At 40.4% G+C, this 20,638-nt stretch overlaps 3 non-coding genes across 3 annotated transcripts; all 3 read right to left on the bottom strand.

Annotated features, from left to right (window-relative positions):
• Positions 1–19,186: 19,186 nt before the first annotated feature.
• TRNAD-GUC (transfer RNA aspartic acid (anticodon GUC)) lies at positions 19,187–19,260 on the bottom strand. Its single transcript has one exon. It is a non-coding gene; the product is annotated as a tRNA-Asp (tRNA).
• Positions 19,261–19,614: 354 nt separating this feature from the next.
• On the bottom strand, positions 19,615–19,696 carry TRNAY-AUA (transfer RNA tyrosine (anticodon AUA)). The gene has a single exon. It is a non-coding gene; the product is annotated as a tRNA-Tyr (tRNA).
• A 505-nt stretch (positions 19,697–20,201) lies between these two features.
• TRNAT-GGU (transfer RNA threonine (anticodon GGU)) lies at positions 20,202–20,273 on the bottom strand. Its single transcript has one exon. It is a non-coding gene; the product is annotated as a tRNA-Thr (tRNA).
• Positions 20,274–20,638: the final 365 nt, after the last annotated feature.

Here is a 20,638-nt window from a genome sequence, read left to right as displayed (position 1 = left end):
CAAGTTCCCCAATGAGTTTGCAAACACACGCCTCTCAGGGAATAAAGTGAACAGTGCCGCCCTCACGAGGATGAGCACGACCCTGTCTACATGGAGAAGCACGGTGAAGGGAATGATTGAAAAAGGTGATAGTTATGAGAAGATCAAGGCGAAATATCCTTTGATGAGCGAAGATGACTACAAGGAGTTCAAGATCAAGTGCGAGAGCAGCGCAACCTCCGAATCAAGTCAGTGGGGGAAAGAAATGCGGCAGTTGAACTTAGGGCTCCACCAACTCGGTCACGGCGGTTATAGAGTGGCGGAGCCTATATGGGACAATGAGGACGCGGAGCGTGCCGAGCAAGGCCTACCGCCCCGCTTCGAGAAATTCCCTGACAAGCAGACCAGGAACTTTGTCAGGGCCCGGTACAAGGAGGACCCGGTAACAAAGGAGCTTACCACGGATCCGAAGACCAAGGCGCTTGAGAAAGTTCTGGTAAGGAATACACCCCCGCGTAATTAGCTACATATATGGTTGCATTCTAGTTAATGAAGCCAAATTTCTAAATGGTTCACATTCCTTCCGCAGGAGGCTGAAAGTAGTAGCACGGGGTTTTCTCAGAGCTCCCCTTTTGACACCCCTTTAAATAGGGCGTTGAACGTAATGAAAAACAAGGATAAGCTCAGTAAGCCATCGTCAGCTGGTCGTGTAGCCGGCAAAGGCTTGTCCACAAAATGGTCGTCATACTATACCGCTGGTGGGCGAAAGGAGAAAAAGACCAGCTCGGAAAGCCAGTCGCGCGAGGTTCAAGAACTCAAGGCACAAGTGGCGCGGATTCCGGAGATTGTCCAAGAGCAAGTGCAACAACATCTGGGAACGACGCTCACCGCCATTGTGCCTACCTTGATTCAGGGGCTGACGACGTGGATTGCGGGCGGCCAACAGGGGCCTCCCCCGGTTCCCAGCTTCACGGCCAGCAACTCGCACAATGCGCAGGCGGCGCCATTGGTGTCTCCGGCGGAGGCGGTGTTCGTGTCTCCGGCGCCGGCACGGGCATTGGAGCTTAATGCACCTGGGTGTACGCTGGCCGGCACCTCGCCAGCAAGCGGCCCCTCCGTCAGTTGCACGCGCACGCCCGCCGTTGGCGGTGCCTCGACATTAGCCAAGCTCGACGGCATCACGGTAACTAAGCCTCTCGGCCGATGACTTCATCTCCTTGCCTTTGACTGGGCATCCCTGACGCCCTACATGTTTTCGTAGGGCACCACCGATGTTCCTTGCACTCTCCTGCACTTCGTGGGCGGCGAGTTGGTCGATGTCACCAAGGGCAAAATCGTTCAACCGGGCAACCGCGTGTTCCACGGTAATCCGATGCCACCCACCTTTTATAGGGTTGAACTGGTTCGGGTACTGCCAGGCTGCGACGAGTTGTTACCTCCGATTCGACCCGCTGGGGCCGACGAAGATGATGTGATGACCCTCAGCGCCTGTGTAAGCTGGCCCCTGCTTTGGCCGAAGAGCCAGATTCGTTTGGGGGCGGGGGACACCACCCCACAGACAAGACCGCCAGTCGTGCCAGGGCCAAGCCATGGCAAGAACGCCGCAACGCTACCGGACCTGCCGGACATCCCTATGGCACAGGATCCGAACATGCATATGGCACAGGATCCGGACGACGACGACAACGACGACGGTACATTTACCAACGTCGATAAGTACTTTGCCGAGCATGGGTACGGTGACGAGTTCTGCGGGCCTCCTTCTCAAGAACCCAACCCTCAAAAACACGACCGCGATCTAGCTGGTACGGCGGAGAAACCCAATTGCAACAGGCGTCGTCTGGCGTTCAGTTCTCAGGAGACGCCTCCAGCTGCCGCCTTCACCGAGCCTCAGATAGCTGAGGTGCCAAATATTATCAGCCCCAACACGCTCAAGATGGCGGTCTGTGAGCAGAACTCGATCCCATTACAGCAGATCAAGAAGAAGGGACGAAAACAAAAGACTAACAAGGGCGCCAGTGCGAGCCAGCCGGCACCGAGTACGATCCGTGCTCAGGACGGACCACCTTCACCTAAGGATATCTCGAGGAGGGTGCATGTGGCGGGTAGGCCGATGCTACCGACAAATATGCTCAATGCTTCAACCGGTGCTATGCGGAGTCTGCATGACAGTGTTCTTTCTTTGGAGAAGCGGCGTCTCAGAGAGAATGATGTGGCATACCCGGTTTTCGTGGCCAAGGTGCCAGAGGGCAAGGGCTTTGTGGATAGCGCCGTCGGGGGTACGATCGTCCTGCGATTTGATGACATCTTTGCTATGCTTAACCTTCATCCGCTGCACTACACCTTCGTTCGGCTGTTTTCGCTGAGTATGGAGATGCGGATCATTAGAGACAAGACCCCGGACATTGTGATAGTCGACCCCTTCTACATGCGTGCCAAGATCTTGGGCAGCGCTGGGGACCGGCAAGTCGCGAGTTCACACCTCGAAGGCGTCATTCTGGCAAACCCAGATAAGGATAACTTCCTCGTGCCTTACTTTCCCGAGTAAGTCATCTCCTAACCGCCCCGTAACATATGATTTCTTAGATTTCGATCGTTCTTTTTTTTCTAACATTCCGTGTTCTGTGCAGTGACACACATTGCACACTCATCCTCTTAAGCCCGAAATATTCCATGGCCACGTATCTCGACCCAGACCGTGACTCCAAGATAGACTACACAAATATCAAGAAAGTTCTTGATGATGCTCTCCCCGGCTACGCCGCATCTGGAGGCACCTTTAAGAGGCCAGTTCGTAGGTACGGTAGGCACGTGTTCACCCACAATACGATGTTCCCCTGCGTCAAGCAGCCGCCTGGCGGTCAGAAGGATGCCTACTACGCCCTCCTTCACATGCGGGCGATCGTGCGGGACCATAATCACCTTCTCCTACCAAATAATCTCAAAGATTGGGCCACAAGCTTGGGGGCAATCCAGGACGCGGACATCCGACAAGAATTCTTTCGCATCCAGTCGGAGTTTGCAGAAATCATCCATCAAGATGTCCTTCGTACCTCGGGGCAGTTCTACCTCAAATTTCAACCGTCCAACAGCGAGATAGACACAACGCTACAAATGCAGGCTGACAACGCCCGCGACTTCATGACCATCACGACAGACGGCGGCTTCATCCACGCTCCGGTCCCATGAGTCGAGTCGAAAGTTGTGATGCTATGTGTAGTTCTGAAACATTCATTAGCTCATGTTGTAATTAAACTGTAGTGAACTTGTATGTCTCTTTGGTTTGGACAGTCGTTCAACTTAGATGTAATCGATGCTATTTGTTAGTAGGACCATGAATCGTGCTATGGATGTCTTGCTTTTCTCTTCCAATCCTTTTGTTGCATACTTATATATTGCTTATGTATTGTCTGTTGTTTGGCTAGTGCATAGAGATGCCGTCGTATGTCGTGTACAAGGGTAAGGTTCCCGGAGTCTACGACGACTGGGAGGAGTGTCGGAGACAGGTTCACCGTTTTAGCGGTAACAGTTACAAAGGGTACACCACTAGGGCGGAGGCGGAATCTAGATACGCGCGCTATCTAGCGGGAGAGAGGAGGGAGCGTTGGAGGAACCGGATGAAGACCAGTTTCATCGCGATGATGCTCATCGTGATGACCGCATCTCTCTTCTATGTGATGGTAGTTTAGATGATCGATATCGACTTGTAATGTGAAGACAAACTCGCTACTCGCGGTCTCGAGACTTGTAATGTTCTATCTTCGTTCGGTCTTTTGAATTCGGAGACTAATATGATGAATTGTATTCGGAGACTAATCTTCTATTGTATTCGATGAATCTGCTGTTGCTGTGTCCTGCTGCTTATTTTCTGTCCAATAATATATTTTGTAATCTGTGCAAAAATCAGAAAAGAAAAAAATAATAATCCCTAATATACATACTAATGGCGCATCACGCCAACGTGCGCCATTAGTATGCCAAAGGATACTAATGGCGCATCCCAGAGCAGTGCGCCATTAGTATGCCAGAGGGTACTAATGGCACATCACCCAGCAGTGCGCCATTAGTATGCCGAAGGATACTAATGGCGCATCACACCGCAGTGCGCCATTAGTATGGCAAAGCACATGGGTATATATGGCCCCCTGGGAGGCATACTAATGGCGCACCGTGGCCTATACTAATGGCGCACTGCCCGGTGCGCCATTAGAGTACCAGATACTAATGGCGCACCAGCGGTGCGCCATTAGTAAAAATTACTAGGGGCATGATGCTAGTGGCGCACCAGTAGTGCGCCATTAGTAGGCAAAACTGGTGCGCCACTAGTAAGCCTTTTTCTAGTAGTGCCAAATTCACATAATTTTGGTACTGTTAGAAATTGTTTTATGTTGCAAGAGTTATTTGCTTGGTTTTGAAGTTTTCCGAATTGTTTTCCTCATTCTTTCTGATCTTTTAAGTGATTGCTTATGTGTGGTTACTATTGCTTGCTTACGATAGATTGACCGGAGTGTGACGAGTAGAACTATCAAGAGTTATGAGTGCGAATCATCTTCATCAACATTGCAGGCAAGTTCACACTTTGATCATATCCCTTCCATACCCAGTTTTTATTGCATTAGACCAATCCTCAAACATTGCATGATTAGGTTCTAATTAAATTGTGGGTATTGGGAAGTAGTTGAGGTAGTACCTATTACCTATTTATTATCAAACCTTTGGGAGTTACTTCTACGTTTGCTCATATTGCAATGCTATGCTAGTAGAAGTGGATTGGGTTTGAGTGTATCCATGACAGATGTGAGATTGTTAATTAATGGTTAAACCTAAGGTGGCAACTAAAACTCACATCTAGGTGGATTGAGGTACCTGGGTATTCCAGGATTGCCTATTTTTCTTTTGGACCGCCACCCAGGTTCAAAGGGATCATGAGATTATTCATGCTAGAAACTTCCGTGTGCAGCCACAAGCTATTATGGGCTCTAACATAGTTGAGTAGGTTATATGATCTCTTGAAGAGGTGGGCTAGCAGATGTAGGGGAAAGTAGGTGTAACTGTCCACCCGGAGTAAAGAGTTATTGTTTCTGAAAGACTGTGTCTCGGTCATCCGTTTCTCAAACATCATGTAGTGCGAGAATCAAGCGGAGGCGATCGAGTCTTGTGGGGAAAAGTGCACAAACCTCTGCAGTGTGTACAAACTAATCATGATTAGCCGTGTCCCCGGTTATGGACATCTTGAGTATCTAGTACTTGGATTATCATGTGAATCTCATCATGTTACTTTAATTAATTTTGTGGGTTTAATCACGTTCTTAATTGGGATTGAGATGCTGTCAACCATCTCAATGTTTAACAACCACCATGATAGTCAAATAAAAATTTATTCCTTTGCAGTAGGGAAAAATTGGCTTTTCGCAAAAACATTATAAGCATAGAGCTTTTCCACCAGCCATATATGCATGTAGTGATAGCCTTTGTTCATCATTTCTCTATGGTGTGAATTTGCCAGCATATTCCATGTGCTGACCCGTTTTCGGGCTGCAACGTCTCATGTTGCAGGATATCTTACGACGAGTAAGTGATACGTTAGGGTTACGATTTCTACACTCAACTTTGCCGTTGGTGTTGATGGGAATCCACAACCTTGTTACTTCCGCTATTTGGATTGAGGTAATAGTATTTACGTTACTTTATACATGTGATTTACCTCTGTTATAAATCCTCGAGTACTGTGTGTGTCAGCATACCGATCCAGGGATGACACTTAAGCACAGAGACTTGATCCATTCGGGTCGGGTCGCTACAGAGAAATAGAACACCTCTTTTCTTCGGAGTTGGTTTAGGAATAGGCTCAGGAATTGGCTCAGGACCTGGCTCAGGAAGTGTCCAATTATTTTCATTTGTCAACATATTATTGAATAGAATTTCAGCTTCATCCGGTGTTCTTTCCCTGAAAACAGAACCAGCACAACTATCCAGGTAATCTCTGGAAGCATCGGTTAGTCCATTATAAAAGATATCAAGTATTTCATTTTTCTTAAGAGGATGATCAGGCAAAGCATTAAGTAATTGGAGAAGCCTCCCCCAAGCTTGTGGGAGACTCTCTCCTTCAATTTCACAAAATTATATATTTCCCTTAAAGCAGCTTGTTTCTTATGAGCAGGGAAATATTTAGCAGAGAAGTAATAAATCATATCCTGGGGACTACGCACACAACCAGGATCAAGAGAATTAAACCATATCTTAGCATCACCCTTTAATGAGAACAGAATTATTTTAAGGATATATAGGTAGCGAGATTTCTCATCATTAGTGGACGGGTGGCTATATCATTTAGTTTAGTAAGATGTGCCACAACAGTTTCAGATTCATAGCCATGAAAAGGATCAGATTCAACCAAAGTAATTATATCAGGATCAACAGAGAATTCATAATCCTTATCAGTAACACATATAGGTGAAGTAGAAAAAGCAGGGTCAGGTTTCATTCTAGCATTAAGAGATTGCTGCTTCCATTTAGCTAATAACCTCTTTAAATCACATCTATCATTGCAAGCAAAAATTTCTTTAGCAATCGCTTCATCCATAACATAGCCCTCAGGCACAATAGGCAATTCATATTTATTAGGGGAAGAGTCTTCATCATCACTTTCATCAATATTATCAATAATTTCATTCTCTCTATCCCTAGCAAGTTGTTCATCAAGAAATTCACCAAGTGGCACAGTAGTATCAAGCATAGAAGTAGTTTCATCATAAGTATCATGCATAGCAGAAGTGGCATCATTAATAACATGCGACATATCAGAATGAATAGCAGAAGCAGGTTTAGGTGTCGCAAGCTTACTCAAAACAGAAGGTGAATCAAGTGCAGAGCTAGATGGCAGTTCCTTACCTCCCCTCGTAGTTGAGGGATAAGTTGTTGTCTTAGTGTCTTTCAAGTTCTTCATAGTGACCAGCAGATATAAATCCCAAGTGACTCAAAGAATAGAGCTATGCTCCCCGGCAACGGCGGCAGAAAATAGTCTTGATAACCCACAAGTATAGGGGATCGCAACAGTTTTCGAGGGTAGAGTATTCAACCCAAATTTATTGATTCGACACAAGGGGAGCCAAAGAATATTCTCAAGTATTAGCAGTTGAGTTGTCAATTTAACCACACCTAGATAACTTAGTATCTGCAGCAAAGTATTTAGTAGCAAAGTAATATGGAAGTAACTGTAACGATAGCAAAAGTAATATTTTTGAGTTTTGTAGTGATTGTAACAATAGCAACGGAAAAGTAAATAAGCGGAGAACAATATATGAAAAGCTCGTAGGCATTGGATCGGTGATGGAGAATTATGCCGGATGTGGTTCATCATGTAACAGTCATAACATAGGGTGACACAGAACTAGCTCCAATTCATCAATGTAATGTAGGCATGTATTCCGAATATAGTCATACGTGCTTATGGAAAAGAACTTGCATGACATCTTTTGTCCTACCCTCCCGTGGCAGCGGGGTCCTAGTGGAAACTAAGGGATATTAAGGCCTCCTTTTACTAGAGTACCGGACCAAAGCATTAACACATAGTGAATACATGAACTCCTCAAACTATGGTCATCACCGGGAGTGGTCCCGATTATTGTCACTTCGGGGTTGCCGGATCATAACACATAGTATGTGACTATAGACTTGCAAGATAGGATCAAGAACTCACATATATTCATAAAAACATAATAGGTTCAGATCCGAAATCATGGCACTCGGGCCCTAGTGACAAGCATTAAGCATAGCAAAGTCATAGCAACATCAATCTCAGAACATAGTGGATACTAGGGATCAAACCCTAACAAAACTAACTCGATTACATGATAGATCTCATCCAACCCATCACCGTCCAGCAAGCCTACGATGGAATTACTCACGCACGGCGGTGAGCATCATGGAATTGGTGATGGAGGATGGTTGATGATGACGATGGCGACGGATTCCCCTCTCCAGAGCCCCGAACGGACTCCAGATTAGCCCTCCCGAGAGGTTTTAGGGCTTGGCGGCGGCTCCGTATCGTAAAACGCGATGAATCCTTCTCTCTGATTTTTTTCTCCCCGAAAGTGAATATATGGAGTTGGAGTTGAGGTCGGTGGAGCGTCAGGGGGCCCACGAGGTAGGGGGGCGCGCCCAGGGGGCAGGCGCGCCCCCACCCTCGTGGAGAGGGTGTGGGCCCCCTGACATGGATTTTTCTTCCAGTATTTTTCTTATTTTCCAAATAGATGTTCCGTGGAGTTTCAGGTCATTCCGAGAACTTTTGTTTCTGCACGTAAATAACATGATGGAAAGTTTGTTGAAAACAGCATCAGTCCGGGTTAGTTCCATTCAAATCATGCAAGTTAGAGTCCAAAACAAGGCAAAAGTGTTTGGAAAAGTAGATATGACGGAGACGTATCAGGTTTCACCCTATTTTCTTGCAGCAACTTAGACAGGAGTATTTCTGCTTCATTCATGTGTTTATGGCTGAGGAAGAATTTGGTGAGTGACTTTTCTCATCGACTGATGCAATACGTACTGATCAAATTCATCCATGAAAACATCATCTTTTTCCTGCAAATTTGTTTTTCATCCATCAGAATAAGTTCTTCTCTGAAGGTACTAATAGCTACAATGAATTTTCAAACCTTTGAAACTTCAGAAACTAGAGTTTTGGATACAACGTCATTTTTCTTCCTAGTACTTCTTTTCGCTGGTTTCCCAGGTTTGGCTTGTCCAGATATGACACTATCAACCTGAAACAAAAGATAAAGTTCTTTGTTCAAAATAACCTTCAAATGATTTTGTTCAATTCACACACATGCTTCAATCTAAAACACAGAGGCTTCAATGTAAAAATTTCTACTGTTCACTACTTTGTCATAGCAAGAAGATTTCTCATGCAAGTTCCAGAAAAATATTAGCATTTTTTTGCTTCATCATTTGAAAATCATCCAAAATGCTTTAATTAATTTTCCTCTGACATATGCTACAGAACAACACAACATGTACTGATAAGCAAATAGTACCATTTAATCATTTTCGGTACAAATCGTTTCACGTTTAATTTTGACAAATCATAGAGAACAATGGAATTGTTTACATATTAGTAATTTCAGAATATGTTTTATGATACTATTCGTTTTGCTTCAAGCACTGTCCGTTGGTTCATTTTGAGGACTTACAGAAATACCTCGGATAGTACCACAATCTCTTCTACGCACAATAATATGTTGAACTACTTCAACAAGTCTACGTGTAAGATATCCAGCATCTGCTGTTCGCATAGCAGTATCTACAACCCCTTTGCGGGCTCCATAGCAGGAAATTATATATTCTGTCAAAGAAAGTCCCTCGCGTAAATTGCTTTGAATAGGTAAATCAATCATTTGTCCTTGAGGGTCCGACATTAATCCTCTCATACCTACTAATTGGTGTACTTGAGATGCATTTCCTCTGGCTCCTGAAAAAGACATTAGATAGACTGGATTAGAAGGATCCGTTATCTAAAAATTTGAATTCATTTCTTGTTTCAAATATTCACTTGTCGCATACCATATCTCAACAGATTGGCGTAATTTTTCTACCGTGTGTACAGCCCCATAATAATAGTGTTTCTCCAAAAGAAAACTCTGTTGTTCCGCGTCTTGGACTAACCATCCCTTAGAGGGTATTGTTAAAAGATCCTCGATTCCTAACGAAATCGATGTAGTAGTGGCTTGATGGAAGCCCAGAGTCTTTAGTTGATCCAGTATATGGGATGTATATCCCATTCCAAAATGATCTATTAATCTGCTAATAAGTCGTTTCATACCAGTTCCGTCTATCTCTTTATTATGAAAGACCAGATTGGCCCGTTCCGCCATACATAAGTACCCCCTTTTCGGCTGAGTAGGATTCGACAATTGCTGAGTAGGATTCGACAATGGGCCTGAGTCAGTGATTCAAAAATTTAATGAACTTGCCTCAATCTCAATCTGGATTCGCGTGGCCAATAATGATGATACTAGGGAAATCGGAATGCCCCCCGAAAGGGGAGGGGCATCGCCGAATCTAACTTTCTTGTTTAGGTAGTGTATGAACAGGCCTGACTAAATCCTTGTATGGCTTCCTCTATTTCTCTATAAAAAGAAATATGACCAAGAGTGGTTCGAATGTATATCGAACGAATTTCTTTTTTTCTATTTCCCGTTATTAGATAGTGGGCATAAATCTCATGATAAGTCCCCAAAGATTCATATTGAACTTCAATCGGAACTTCTCTTGACCCAATGACGCATTGATCCAGGTTCCATCGTAGCCACAAGGGACTATCTAAACTGATTAGTTTTTGTCTATAAGCTCCCAGTGCATCATAAGAACTAGAAAAATGGGGTTCTTTATCTTTCCTATATTTAGAATTATTATTATTATTGTAATTTACTTTTAGATTTGGGTAGTTTCCGCAACTATTATATCTATTTGCACAAATACCTCGACGCTTTCCAATCATTAATACATAAAGCCCGATAAGCATGTCTTGGGTTGGTACGTAAATAGGATCCCCAATAGCGGGAGATAAGAGATTCATATGAGAAAACATAAGTAAACGGGCTTCTGCCTGAGCTTCCAAGGATAAAGGTAGATGAACAGCCATTTGATCTCCATCAAAGTCCGCATTGAAACCCTTACACACTAATGGGTGTAAAGAAATAGTACGCCCCTCTACTAAAGTGGGTTGAAAGGCATGTATGCCTAATATATGCAGGGTAGGTGCTCTATTTAACAGTACAGGATGTCCCCGCATAACTTCTTGAAGTATTTCCCATACGATGGGTTCTTTTTCCCAAATTTTCCTTTTAGCAATCCTTACATAAGAAGTGGCGCGTTTCGTGATTAAATCGCGAATTACAAATAGCTAAAAAAGCTTTATTGCTATCTCTAGAGGTAATCCACATTGATGTAATGAAAGCGAAGGACCCACAACAATGACAGAACGCCCCGAGTAATCGACCCGTTTCCCAAGCAGAGTCTCGTGAAACCTTCCCTCTTTACCTTTAATTACATCTGAAAGTGATTTGTATACTTTATTGTGACCATCCCTCGTCGGTTGCCCGCGGGACCCACTATCAAGAAGTGTATCCACGGCTTCTTGTACCAATTTTTCCTGGCACATTACTAAATCTGCTGGCGCTAATTCACTTCTTTTTAATAGATAGGCAAGATTGTTGTTCCGACGGATAACTCTCTTATAAAGTTCATTAATGTTTGAAGTCACTACTTTATCTCCAGACCTATAAACAATAGGTCTCAATTCGGGAGGAAGAACCGGTAATAAGCACAAAACCATCCATTCTGGTTCTACATTTGTTTGAATAAAATGTTTCGCCAATTGCATGCGTCTAATCAAAAAAACTTTTCTTATTCGTCTTTTTCTATCTTCCCACTCATCTCCACTATACCCCTCGTCTTCTAATTCCTTCAGTTCGACCAAAGAATTCTCTATAATAATTCGCAAATCCAAATCTGCTAATTGTTCTCTAATAGCACCTGCTCCTGTCGCAATTTCCCGATTTCGAAATGTTGCAAAGCCTGGGGTAGAAAAAAAGGGAGAAATGCTGTGGTTACAGGATGCAATTTCCTCTTCAAATAAACCTCGTAATCGTAAAAAAGTGGGTTTTTTAGTGCTGGGCCTAGCAAAAGAGAAATCGCCGTATACTAGGCCCTCCAACTTCTTAAGAGGTTTATCTAAAAGATTCACGATATAACTAGGAAGACCTTTCAAATACCACACATGAGTCACGGGACATGCGAGTTTGATGTATCCCATTTGATATCTTCGTATCCGAGAATCCACAAATTCTACCCCGCATTTTTGGCAAAATCTTTCATCTTCATTTTCAGCTCCGCTCGCTCGAGAATTGCCACAAGCGCAAATCCCGCTTTTTATGGGTCCAAAGATTCTTTCGCAAAACAATCCATCTTTTTCTGGTTTATTGGTTTTATAATGAAAAGTAGAGGGCCTTGTGACTTCGCCAACGACTTCTCCATTAGGTAGGTTTTTGTTAGCCCAAGCCTTTATTTGTTGAGGGGAAACGGGTCCAATTTGAAGTTGTTGATGTTTATATTGGTCAATCATAAAATAGAAATAAGAAAATAATTTATATTTATTCCGATCAAACTTCCTCCCTATTAACCTGGAAGTTCTTTTCCGATACAAGGAAATGATTCAGTTCTAGAGCCAAAGATCGTAGTTCTCGAACGAGCACTCGAAAAGATTCTGGAGGATCCTCATGATTAGGTATTCTTTTTCCCCAGATCGTAGCATTAAGTATTTCTTGGCGAGCTATAAGATGGTCAGATTTATAAGTAAGTATCTCTTGTAAAATATGAGCAACACCAAATTCTTCTAAAGCCCAAACTTCCATTTCTCCTACTCGTTGTCCCCCTTGCTTGGCTCTTCCTCTAACCGGTTGTTGTGTAACAAGTGAGTAGGGCCCAGTAGAACGCCCATGAATTTTCTCATCAACTTGATGAATTAATTTTAAGATATAGGACTTCCCTATTAGAACAGGTTGCTCAAAGGGGTCGCCTGTTCTTCCATCAAATATTCTGCTTTTTCCCGGGTACTCGGGTTCAAATACCCATGGATTTTTTGTTTCTTTACTGGCTTCATATAATTCTGAAAACACAAGTTTTCTTGAAGCCTCTTGCTCATATCTCTCATCAAAGGGTGCTATTCTATAATGTTTCTTTAGCAGATCCCCCGCTAATCCGAGCGAGCTTTCAAATATTTGTCCCACATTCATTCGGGAGGGTACTCCTAAGGGATTGAAGACCATATCAATGGGTGTTCCATCTTGCAAATAGGGCATATCTTGCCTAGGCAAAATTTTGGAAATGATCCCTTTATTCCCATGTCTTCCGGCTACTTTATCCCCAACTTTGATTTCACGTTTCTGTAAAATATATACACGAACCATTATGTCGAGCGGGTTCCTTTGGATCCATTTCACATCGATAACGCGCCCTCTTCCACCTATAGGTAATTTCAGAGAAGTTTCTTTTGAAGTGGAAACCTCAAGGCCAAATATGGCCCGTAATAATCCAGCTTCCGCGATATAAGATGATTCGCTTGCTATCTGAGGCGTTAATTTACCTACTAAAATATCACCAGTTTCTACCCAGGTCCCAACATAACAACTCCATTTCTGTCCAAATTGCGGAGTAAATGTTCTTCTAGATGTGGTATTTCTTTAGTGATTTTTTCAGTGGAGCCCTGGCTTGTCGTATCCGTCTGAATTTCATATTTTCAGATATGAAAAGAGGTATAAATATCTTCATATACCAAACGTTTGCTAATTAGTACTGCGTCTTCAAAATTGTAACCTTCCCATGGCATATAAGCTACTAATACGTTTTTTCGTAAAGCAAGTTCGCCCCAACTGTAGCAGCTCCTTCTGCTAAAATTTGTCCTTTTTTAATGGATTTACCCCGTGGAACCCGGGTTTTTTGGTGCATACAAGTATTTTTGTTAGAGCGACGGTGGTTAACTAAAGGAATACTTATAGTCTTCCCACTACTTGATAAAAGTATCTTATGACTATCAGTAGAAATGATCTTTCCCTCGCGTTCGGCTATAATGGAAACCCTCGAATCTAGAGCTGTTTGGCGTTCCAATCCAGTTCCAACAATGCATTTCTCGGACCGAGAAAGCGGAACTGCTTGGCGCTGCATATTAGAACTCATTAAAGCCCGATTCGCATCATTGTGCTCAATAAAAGGAATGAGAGAACCCCCAATAGAAAAATATTGGAAAGGAAAAGTACTTCTAACATGAATCTGTTCCCATGCAATAGTCAAGAATTCTTGACGGTATCTAGCCGGAACAACCTGTTCTTCCTGAATACCTTGATTCAAGGACAAAGAATTTCCTGCTGCTATCATATAATATTCATCTCTATTTGGTGATAGATAAACCACCTATCTCTCTTTTTTTTCTTTTGCTTTCTCAGCAGATATTTCATAAAACGGACTCTCAATGGATCCCCACAAGTGATCAATTCTCGCATGAATTGCTAAGGATCCAGTAAGTCCAACATTGATTCCTTCAGACGTGTCAATTGGACAAATACGCCCATAGTGACTCGGATGAATATCTCGGCTCCGAAAACTTGCGGTTCTCCCCGTCAACCCTCCAGGACCTAAACAACTCACTTTTCGCCCATGAACAGTTTGTGTCAATGGATTCGTTTGATCAAAAACTTGAGATAACGGGTATGTGCCAAAAAAGGTCTCATAAGTAGTTATTAATAAAATTGAAGTTGAAGTTGGAGTTACCAAAGTTTGGGGAGTCGGTTTCGATTGATGTATGAATACTCTATGAATAGTTTTTTGAACTGCATGTTGTAAACGACCAAGAGCCAATCCGAATTGATCTTGTAACAGATCTGCAACCGAACGAATACGTTTATTTTTCAAGTGATTCATATCGTCATCGTCAAGTATACTAGTTCCAAATTTCATTCCAATCAAATGATCCGTAGCGGCCAATACATCTCGTGGTAACAAGAATGTATTGTTCTGAGGTATATCAAGATTAAGTCTCCGATTCATATTTCGTCGACCAATCCTTCCTAATTCACATTTTTGTTGAAAAAATTTCTTTTGTAATTCCTCGCATAAGGACTCCGAAAATACCAGGTCCCCACCTACACAAGCAAATTGTTGATAAAACTCCAAAATAGCTTTTTCTTTTGACTCAATCCTCTTCTTCTTCTCCTTAGCATTCGGGAAAGACAAGAAAATATCAGGGTAGGAAACATTATCTAGAATTTCTCTTAGATTCGAACCCATAGCTGATGATAGAACTAGAATAGATATCTTTTGTTTTCTACTCACGCGAGCCCATATCCTTTCTTTTTTATCAATTGCTAATTCTGATCTTCCCCCCAATCTGATATTATAGTGCCAATGTAGATAGAAATTCCCTTATGATCTAATTCCGAGCGGTAGTAAATACCAGGACTTAGCAATATTTGATTGATCACAATTCGGTATATTCCATTTATAATAAAGGTTCCTAAGGAATTCATTATAGGAATGTTTCCGATAGAAATGGTTTGCTTTTGCACATCGAAACAAAAAATTAATCTCGCAGATACATATAATTCGGAAGAATAGGTGAGTGATTCATACACAGCATCTCTTTCTTTTATCGAGGGTTCTAGCAATTGATATCCTTTCGCAAATAATTGAAATGCAATTTCGTGATCTGGATCTTTAATTGTTGGAAACTTGTCAAGTTCTTCTGCTAAGGCTTGATTAATGAACCTACAAAATCCCTCGAATTGGATCTGACTAAATCCGGGTATTGTGGACATTCCCTCGTTTCCATTCCGGAGCATCTTAATCTTAAGTTTCCTATTTATCAAAGAAAAATTCCATTATCAGCTCACTCTTCATCAATCCCTCTGGATCGATCTAGCAATCATGGAATCTATATTCTGTTTACTGAATCACATGAAATTCTAGGGAACTCCACATACGTATTTCATATATGTATTTCATACATATGAATAGAGACCATTTGGACGAAAGTTCGAGTTTGCCAGGGGTACAAATGAAATGAAAATGAATTGATAAAACATTCCTAAAAAAAATTCTGCCACTTATACTTTATGTTATGATATTCTAATCAGATTTGATGGCAAAGATTTCTCATTTTATCTCCTTTCTATGAATGTAATAAAGCCGTAATATAATATACTAGAAAGTTTGACTTTACTTCGATTTAGAATAGCGTGCTTACATTAATTTCTCAAAATAATTTGAGGGTTCTTTTTTATTTCGGATCGGAGTAGTATAATTGCTAGAAAATTCAGTATTTCATTGTGGAATTCTAAAATCAAGTAAGTCCCTTTTTTAAGTACATGCCAATCTAGTTATCCACCTCTCCCCATATCCATGCTTTTCTTTTATCGTAATTTCACTTGGGTAGGCCAGTAAGGTTATACTCTATATCAGAGCAAATTTCCTTTTTTTATTCAAGATATTTAATTTAATACTTTGAAAAATTAAAGCATGATTCCCCATAGAGATATGTAAATAAAGGGGATCTTTGGATAATAATGCTGTTCGGACCTAAAATTTACCTATACACGGATTAAGCATAAAGTCATAATATTTTAATATGCCATTGAGGGGGGGGGGGAGATAATACCGATTTAAGAGTAGTTCACTACTGCAATAGAAAAAAGAGAATTCTAGTTAACGGTTCCAATTTATTCTGAATTTTGCAGCCTGTGAATAGAAATCCACTTTTTCTTCTTTTTCATCTCAATAGAAAGAAATGGGAAGTTTTATTGTGTTAACAATGTATGTTTTAAGATAGAATCTATCGAGGAGAATAATAGAAACTGGATCAAAAAAAGCAGGAATAGATTTTTTGAAAAAGATTGGAAAAAAGTAAGTATAATTATATTCAAAATAAAAGGGGCTTTTCGTAAGAAAACGTGGATGAATACTTGCTGTTTTCTAGATTTTTGATCGGATTTTTGGCATGGCCAAGCGGTAAGGCAGGGGACTGCAAATCCTTTATCCCCAGTTCAAATCTGGGTGCCGCCTGATCAATAAAATACTTAGGTTTTTTTATAGTGCTGATCGAATTCGATCTATTTTTACTTCGCATAAGTTCGGGCAAGAGAGTAACTGGGCCTGCCGATACTGTGTTTAGAGAAACCATACCATAGTTCTATCCTAGAACTAGGGTTAGGGTTTGTTTTGACGGTAGTGGCCAAAATGGTTATCAATAGGGGTGAGGTATTGTTTCCTTATTCTTTTATTATATGAATTTGAATTGGTTCTTAATTGAGATTCGATTTGATAATTTTAAAATACGAGGATAAGATGTCAGAAATCTTGGTATCCAAAGAAAGGTCCCTAAGGGGCATTCTTTTTTTCAATCTAAGATTCAAGAAGGGACTCCACGAAAGAATATCAAGACTTACTAATTATTATACATTTTTTTATCGTACATCTTATGTTACCTACATACACTAAAGTAAGGACTACTTAATTCTAACGAGAATCAGATTAAATAGGTCGATCAAAAATCAATTTAGGAGTTGTGTTATGGATAAAATCTCTTCCTCTTCATTCTTTCATAGAATGATACAAAGCAAGGCTGCAGGGTTTAGGTCAAAAATAAACATTAGGTAAGGTAGGTATCCAATAAATATTTATCTATCATTAATTTTATGGTATATTCGGGCGTCCTTTGCTTAAAAAAAAGAGTAACAAAAGGAATAAAAAATCTTCCTATTCCCGCTTCTTCTATTCAGGACATCATTCCCGTACTCTTTCTTTTTTAAGGAAAAAAGAGCTATAGTATCGTATTTTTAATGCTCTCTAATTCTACCAGAATTCCTATAAGAATTTGTTAGGAGTAAATTCCTTGAACTGATTGATCCATGGCCTTAGGGCGGAATCCCTTTTTGACTCTGTACCCTTGATTCCACTATGATTATTGATCAATAGTAGAATAGAATAATCCCTTCATAGAAATAGGAGACATAATTTAGATGGATATAATAAGTCTCGCTTGGGCTGCTTTAATGGTAGTCTTTACATTTTCTCTTTCACTAGTAGTATGGGGAAGGAGTGGACTCTAGGGATACTACTAATTGATTAAGTAATCAAATTGTTGTATCAATTCTTTTCATTAATGGATCATTTTGCATTAATCATTTTGTCAAACGTTATTCTTTAATCTTTTTCTTTAGTTTTGTTTCACTCCTGTAAGAAACTCTTGTATTGTAAGTTGTAATGTAAGAAAGAGCCATTATACCAATTCATAATTTCTACTAGAAATGACGAATGGTTAAAAAAAGTTCTATACATAAGAAAATTAGACTTTCTTCCACGGAATTATTCACGGCATATCACACATTTTCCATTTCCTTTTACTTTTTACTATAGTCTATTCTTAATATTATTTTTCTTTCCTTCCATGGATTCTTTGGTCAAGAATTGTCTTAGATTTTTTTATTTTGACCTGATTGAAATTAAGTCGATGCAATGAAAAAAGAAATTGAATTAGACTACTTAACTATTTCAATCTACTAATCTATTCTATGTAGATTCAAAGATAATATAATAGAAAGAATCTAAAGTGTCGTAGAAAAAACTATATGTAGTTCTTTCTACCACACTTTAAGATTCCAACCAGATCCTTTCATTTAAGACTTGGATTTTTTTTATTTAATCCCTTTTTAATTTCTTCAATGATTAATTGGAATTCCAATTAATTATTTTGGCTGACTGTTTTAACATAAATAATAAGTAAAAAAGAAGTAGGAACTAGAATGAACAGTGCAGTAGCAATAAATGCGAGAATATTGACTTCCATAACCTCTTTATTTTTTATTTTCACAATAACTCGGGATGTAATCCCATGGAGAGGAAAAAGGGGTATCTTGTAAATTCAAGGGTAGGGCTTGCCTTCTGATAATACTGAATCAATTCAATATTATGAATATCGGATCTATCAAATCAATTCATGGATGAGAGTTATATTTCACGGATGAGAGTTATATAGTATAACATAGGAAGATCCTCTATCCACACTAAGACCAAAATGGGTTTTTTGATTGGATTAGGAATTCCCTCTTTTTTAATCCTTTTCTACTTTTTCTTTTCTATATCTCTAACCCACGAGCTTTCTTAATCTTCTACTTTCTTAATCTTATACAATTTCCCTTCCTTTTTCTTATAGTTATACATACAATTATGTATGTATTATATGACCAACTTTCTATGGGTCACATAGACATCCAAATAAGCAGTAGAAGTGAGATGGGGAAAAGAGGTCTGAAATAAAAAGGGAATACGATTTATGTATGGATTCCGGTAAAATACCGGTACTCTATTCCATAAGAGTGGAATAGGAAATTAAGATGAGGATGGTATCATCATAAAGAAAGATAGAGTAATATAATATCCTAAATTCTACTAATCCACATATCGTATGTGTGTCTTTCTTTATCTTTATCGATCGGGAGTAGTGAAAAAAAATTCCTATATGCCTTCCCTCCCTCTTTAATGAGGGATGCAAAATAAAAAAGTGAAGTAAGGGTGCCCTGTGGGTATTTGATCTTGCTCCCTGCCCCTTTTTTTCATGGAAAAAGGAAATATCAATTTCTCCATTCATTGAACCCTAGTTCGGGACTGACGGGGCTCGAACCCGCAGCTTCCGCCTTGACAGGGCGGTGCTCTGACCAATTGAACTACAATCCCCGCGGGGTGTATGGCATACCCATTCCTAAATAGAACCATAATAATATTCGATTCGTCTTTCGTACTCTAAGAAATAGACGAATCATATACTACATACCCACATATTATATTATACGTGGGTATAGTGAGAGTGACATAACTAGTATGTCGTGATTTTTATCACTAAAAATGGATAATAATCCAACCTTCAATAAGAAAAACTCTTTTGTTTGTAAGAAAGGAATGAGGGAGATATGGATTAGAAAAAAATTCCCTTTTTTCTTTATCTTTTATTTCTATAGATCAGACATTTTATTTTATGGAAGAAAAACAAAAGGATTTAGTTCATACTCACGAAGCCCTAGTTTTTTGGTTTGGGCCGAGCTGGATTTGAACCAGCGTAGACATTGTCAACGAATTTATAGTCCGTCCCCATTAACCACTCGGGCATCGACCCAGGAAGAATTTATTCTAGGGTTTTTGCTAATCTATGATTAACCTCCTTTCATAATACTCCCTACCCCCAGGGGAAGTCGAATCCCCGCTGCCTCCTTGAAAGAGAGATGTCCTGAACCACTAGACGATAGGGGCATCACTAGACGATAGGGCCATATACAACCGCTCGTGATTATACTATAATCATAGTATGAGCAGTTTTTTGGAATTGTCAATATACTCGAAAAGTATAAATAGATCCAAAGCAAAGAGTTTTTCCAACTTTTCTGTTCTGTTTTCATCTAGGATTTTTTAGTTGATCGTTATAGATTAATTCTCCGTGCTTCATTTAGTGTTCAGACCAAAAATGCATCCATCCCGCACTAAGTCATAAAATTCTCTAAAAATATAGAGAAAGTTTGAAAAACAAAGAACAAAAGTGAATCAATTTAGTAGAAAAGTAGTCTATCAGATTCGAACCAACGACTTACGTCTTAGCACGAGATTACTCTACCACTAATTTAAAAAGCCCTTTATCGGATTTGAACCGATGACTTATGCCTTACCATGGCATTACTCTACCACTGAGTTAAAAGGGCTTTTTATTTAATTCAAAAATTAGCCACTTGGATTTCCCATTATGGGTCTACTGCATAATGTACATATTATATATATAATATATATATATAGAGAGAGACATTATGTAGAGATTGTATATGTATATATCGATATCTTGAGAGCTCAAAATAAAATTAATAAAAAAAACATACCCTACATAACATATCCAACTCTTCTTGGTTCAGGGTTTTCCGTTTCCGAAGACTAGTAAAATAGGCGGATTCTGGAACCCCAAGGATTCAACGGTATATGGATATGGAAAATATAAGATTTCCGATCCTATCGGGAAAAGGCGGGGAACAGATACCCAATAGGATATAGGATCCTTGGGAGGAACTTTTGGTAA

The sequence above is a fragment of the Aegilops tauschii genome, chromosome 5, assembly GCF_002575655.3.
Source record: "Aegilops tauschii subsp. strangulata cultivar AL8/78 chromosome 5, Aet v6.0, whole genome shotgun sequence".
NCBI lineage: Eukaryota > Viridiplantae > Streptophyta > Magnoliopsida > Poales > Poaceae > Aegilops > Aegilops tauschii.
Note: the sequence above shows the minus strand (reverse complement) of the source record. Positions and strands in the feature narration are given on the sequence as shown.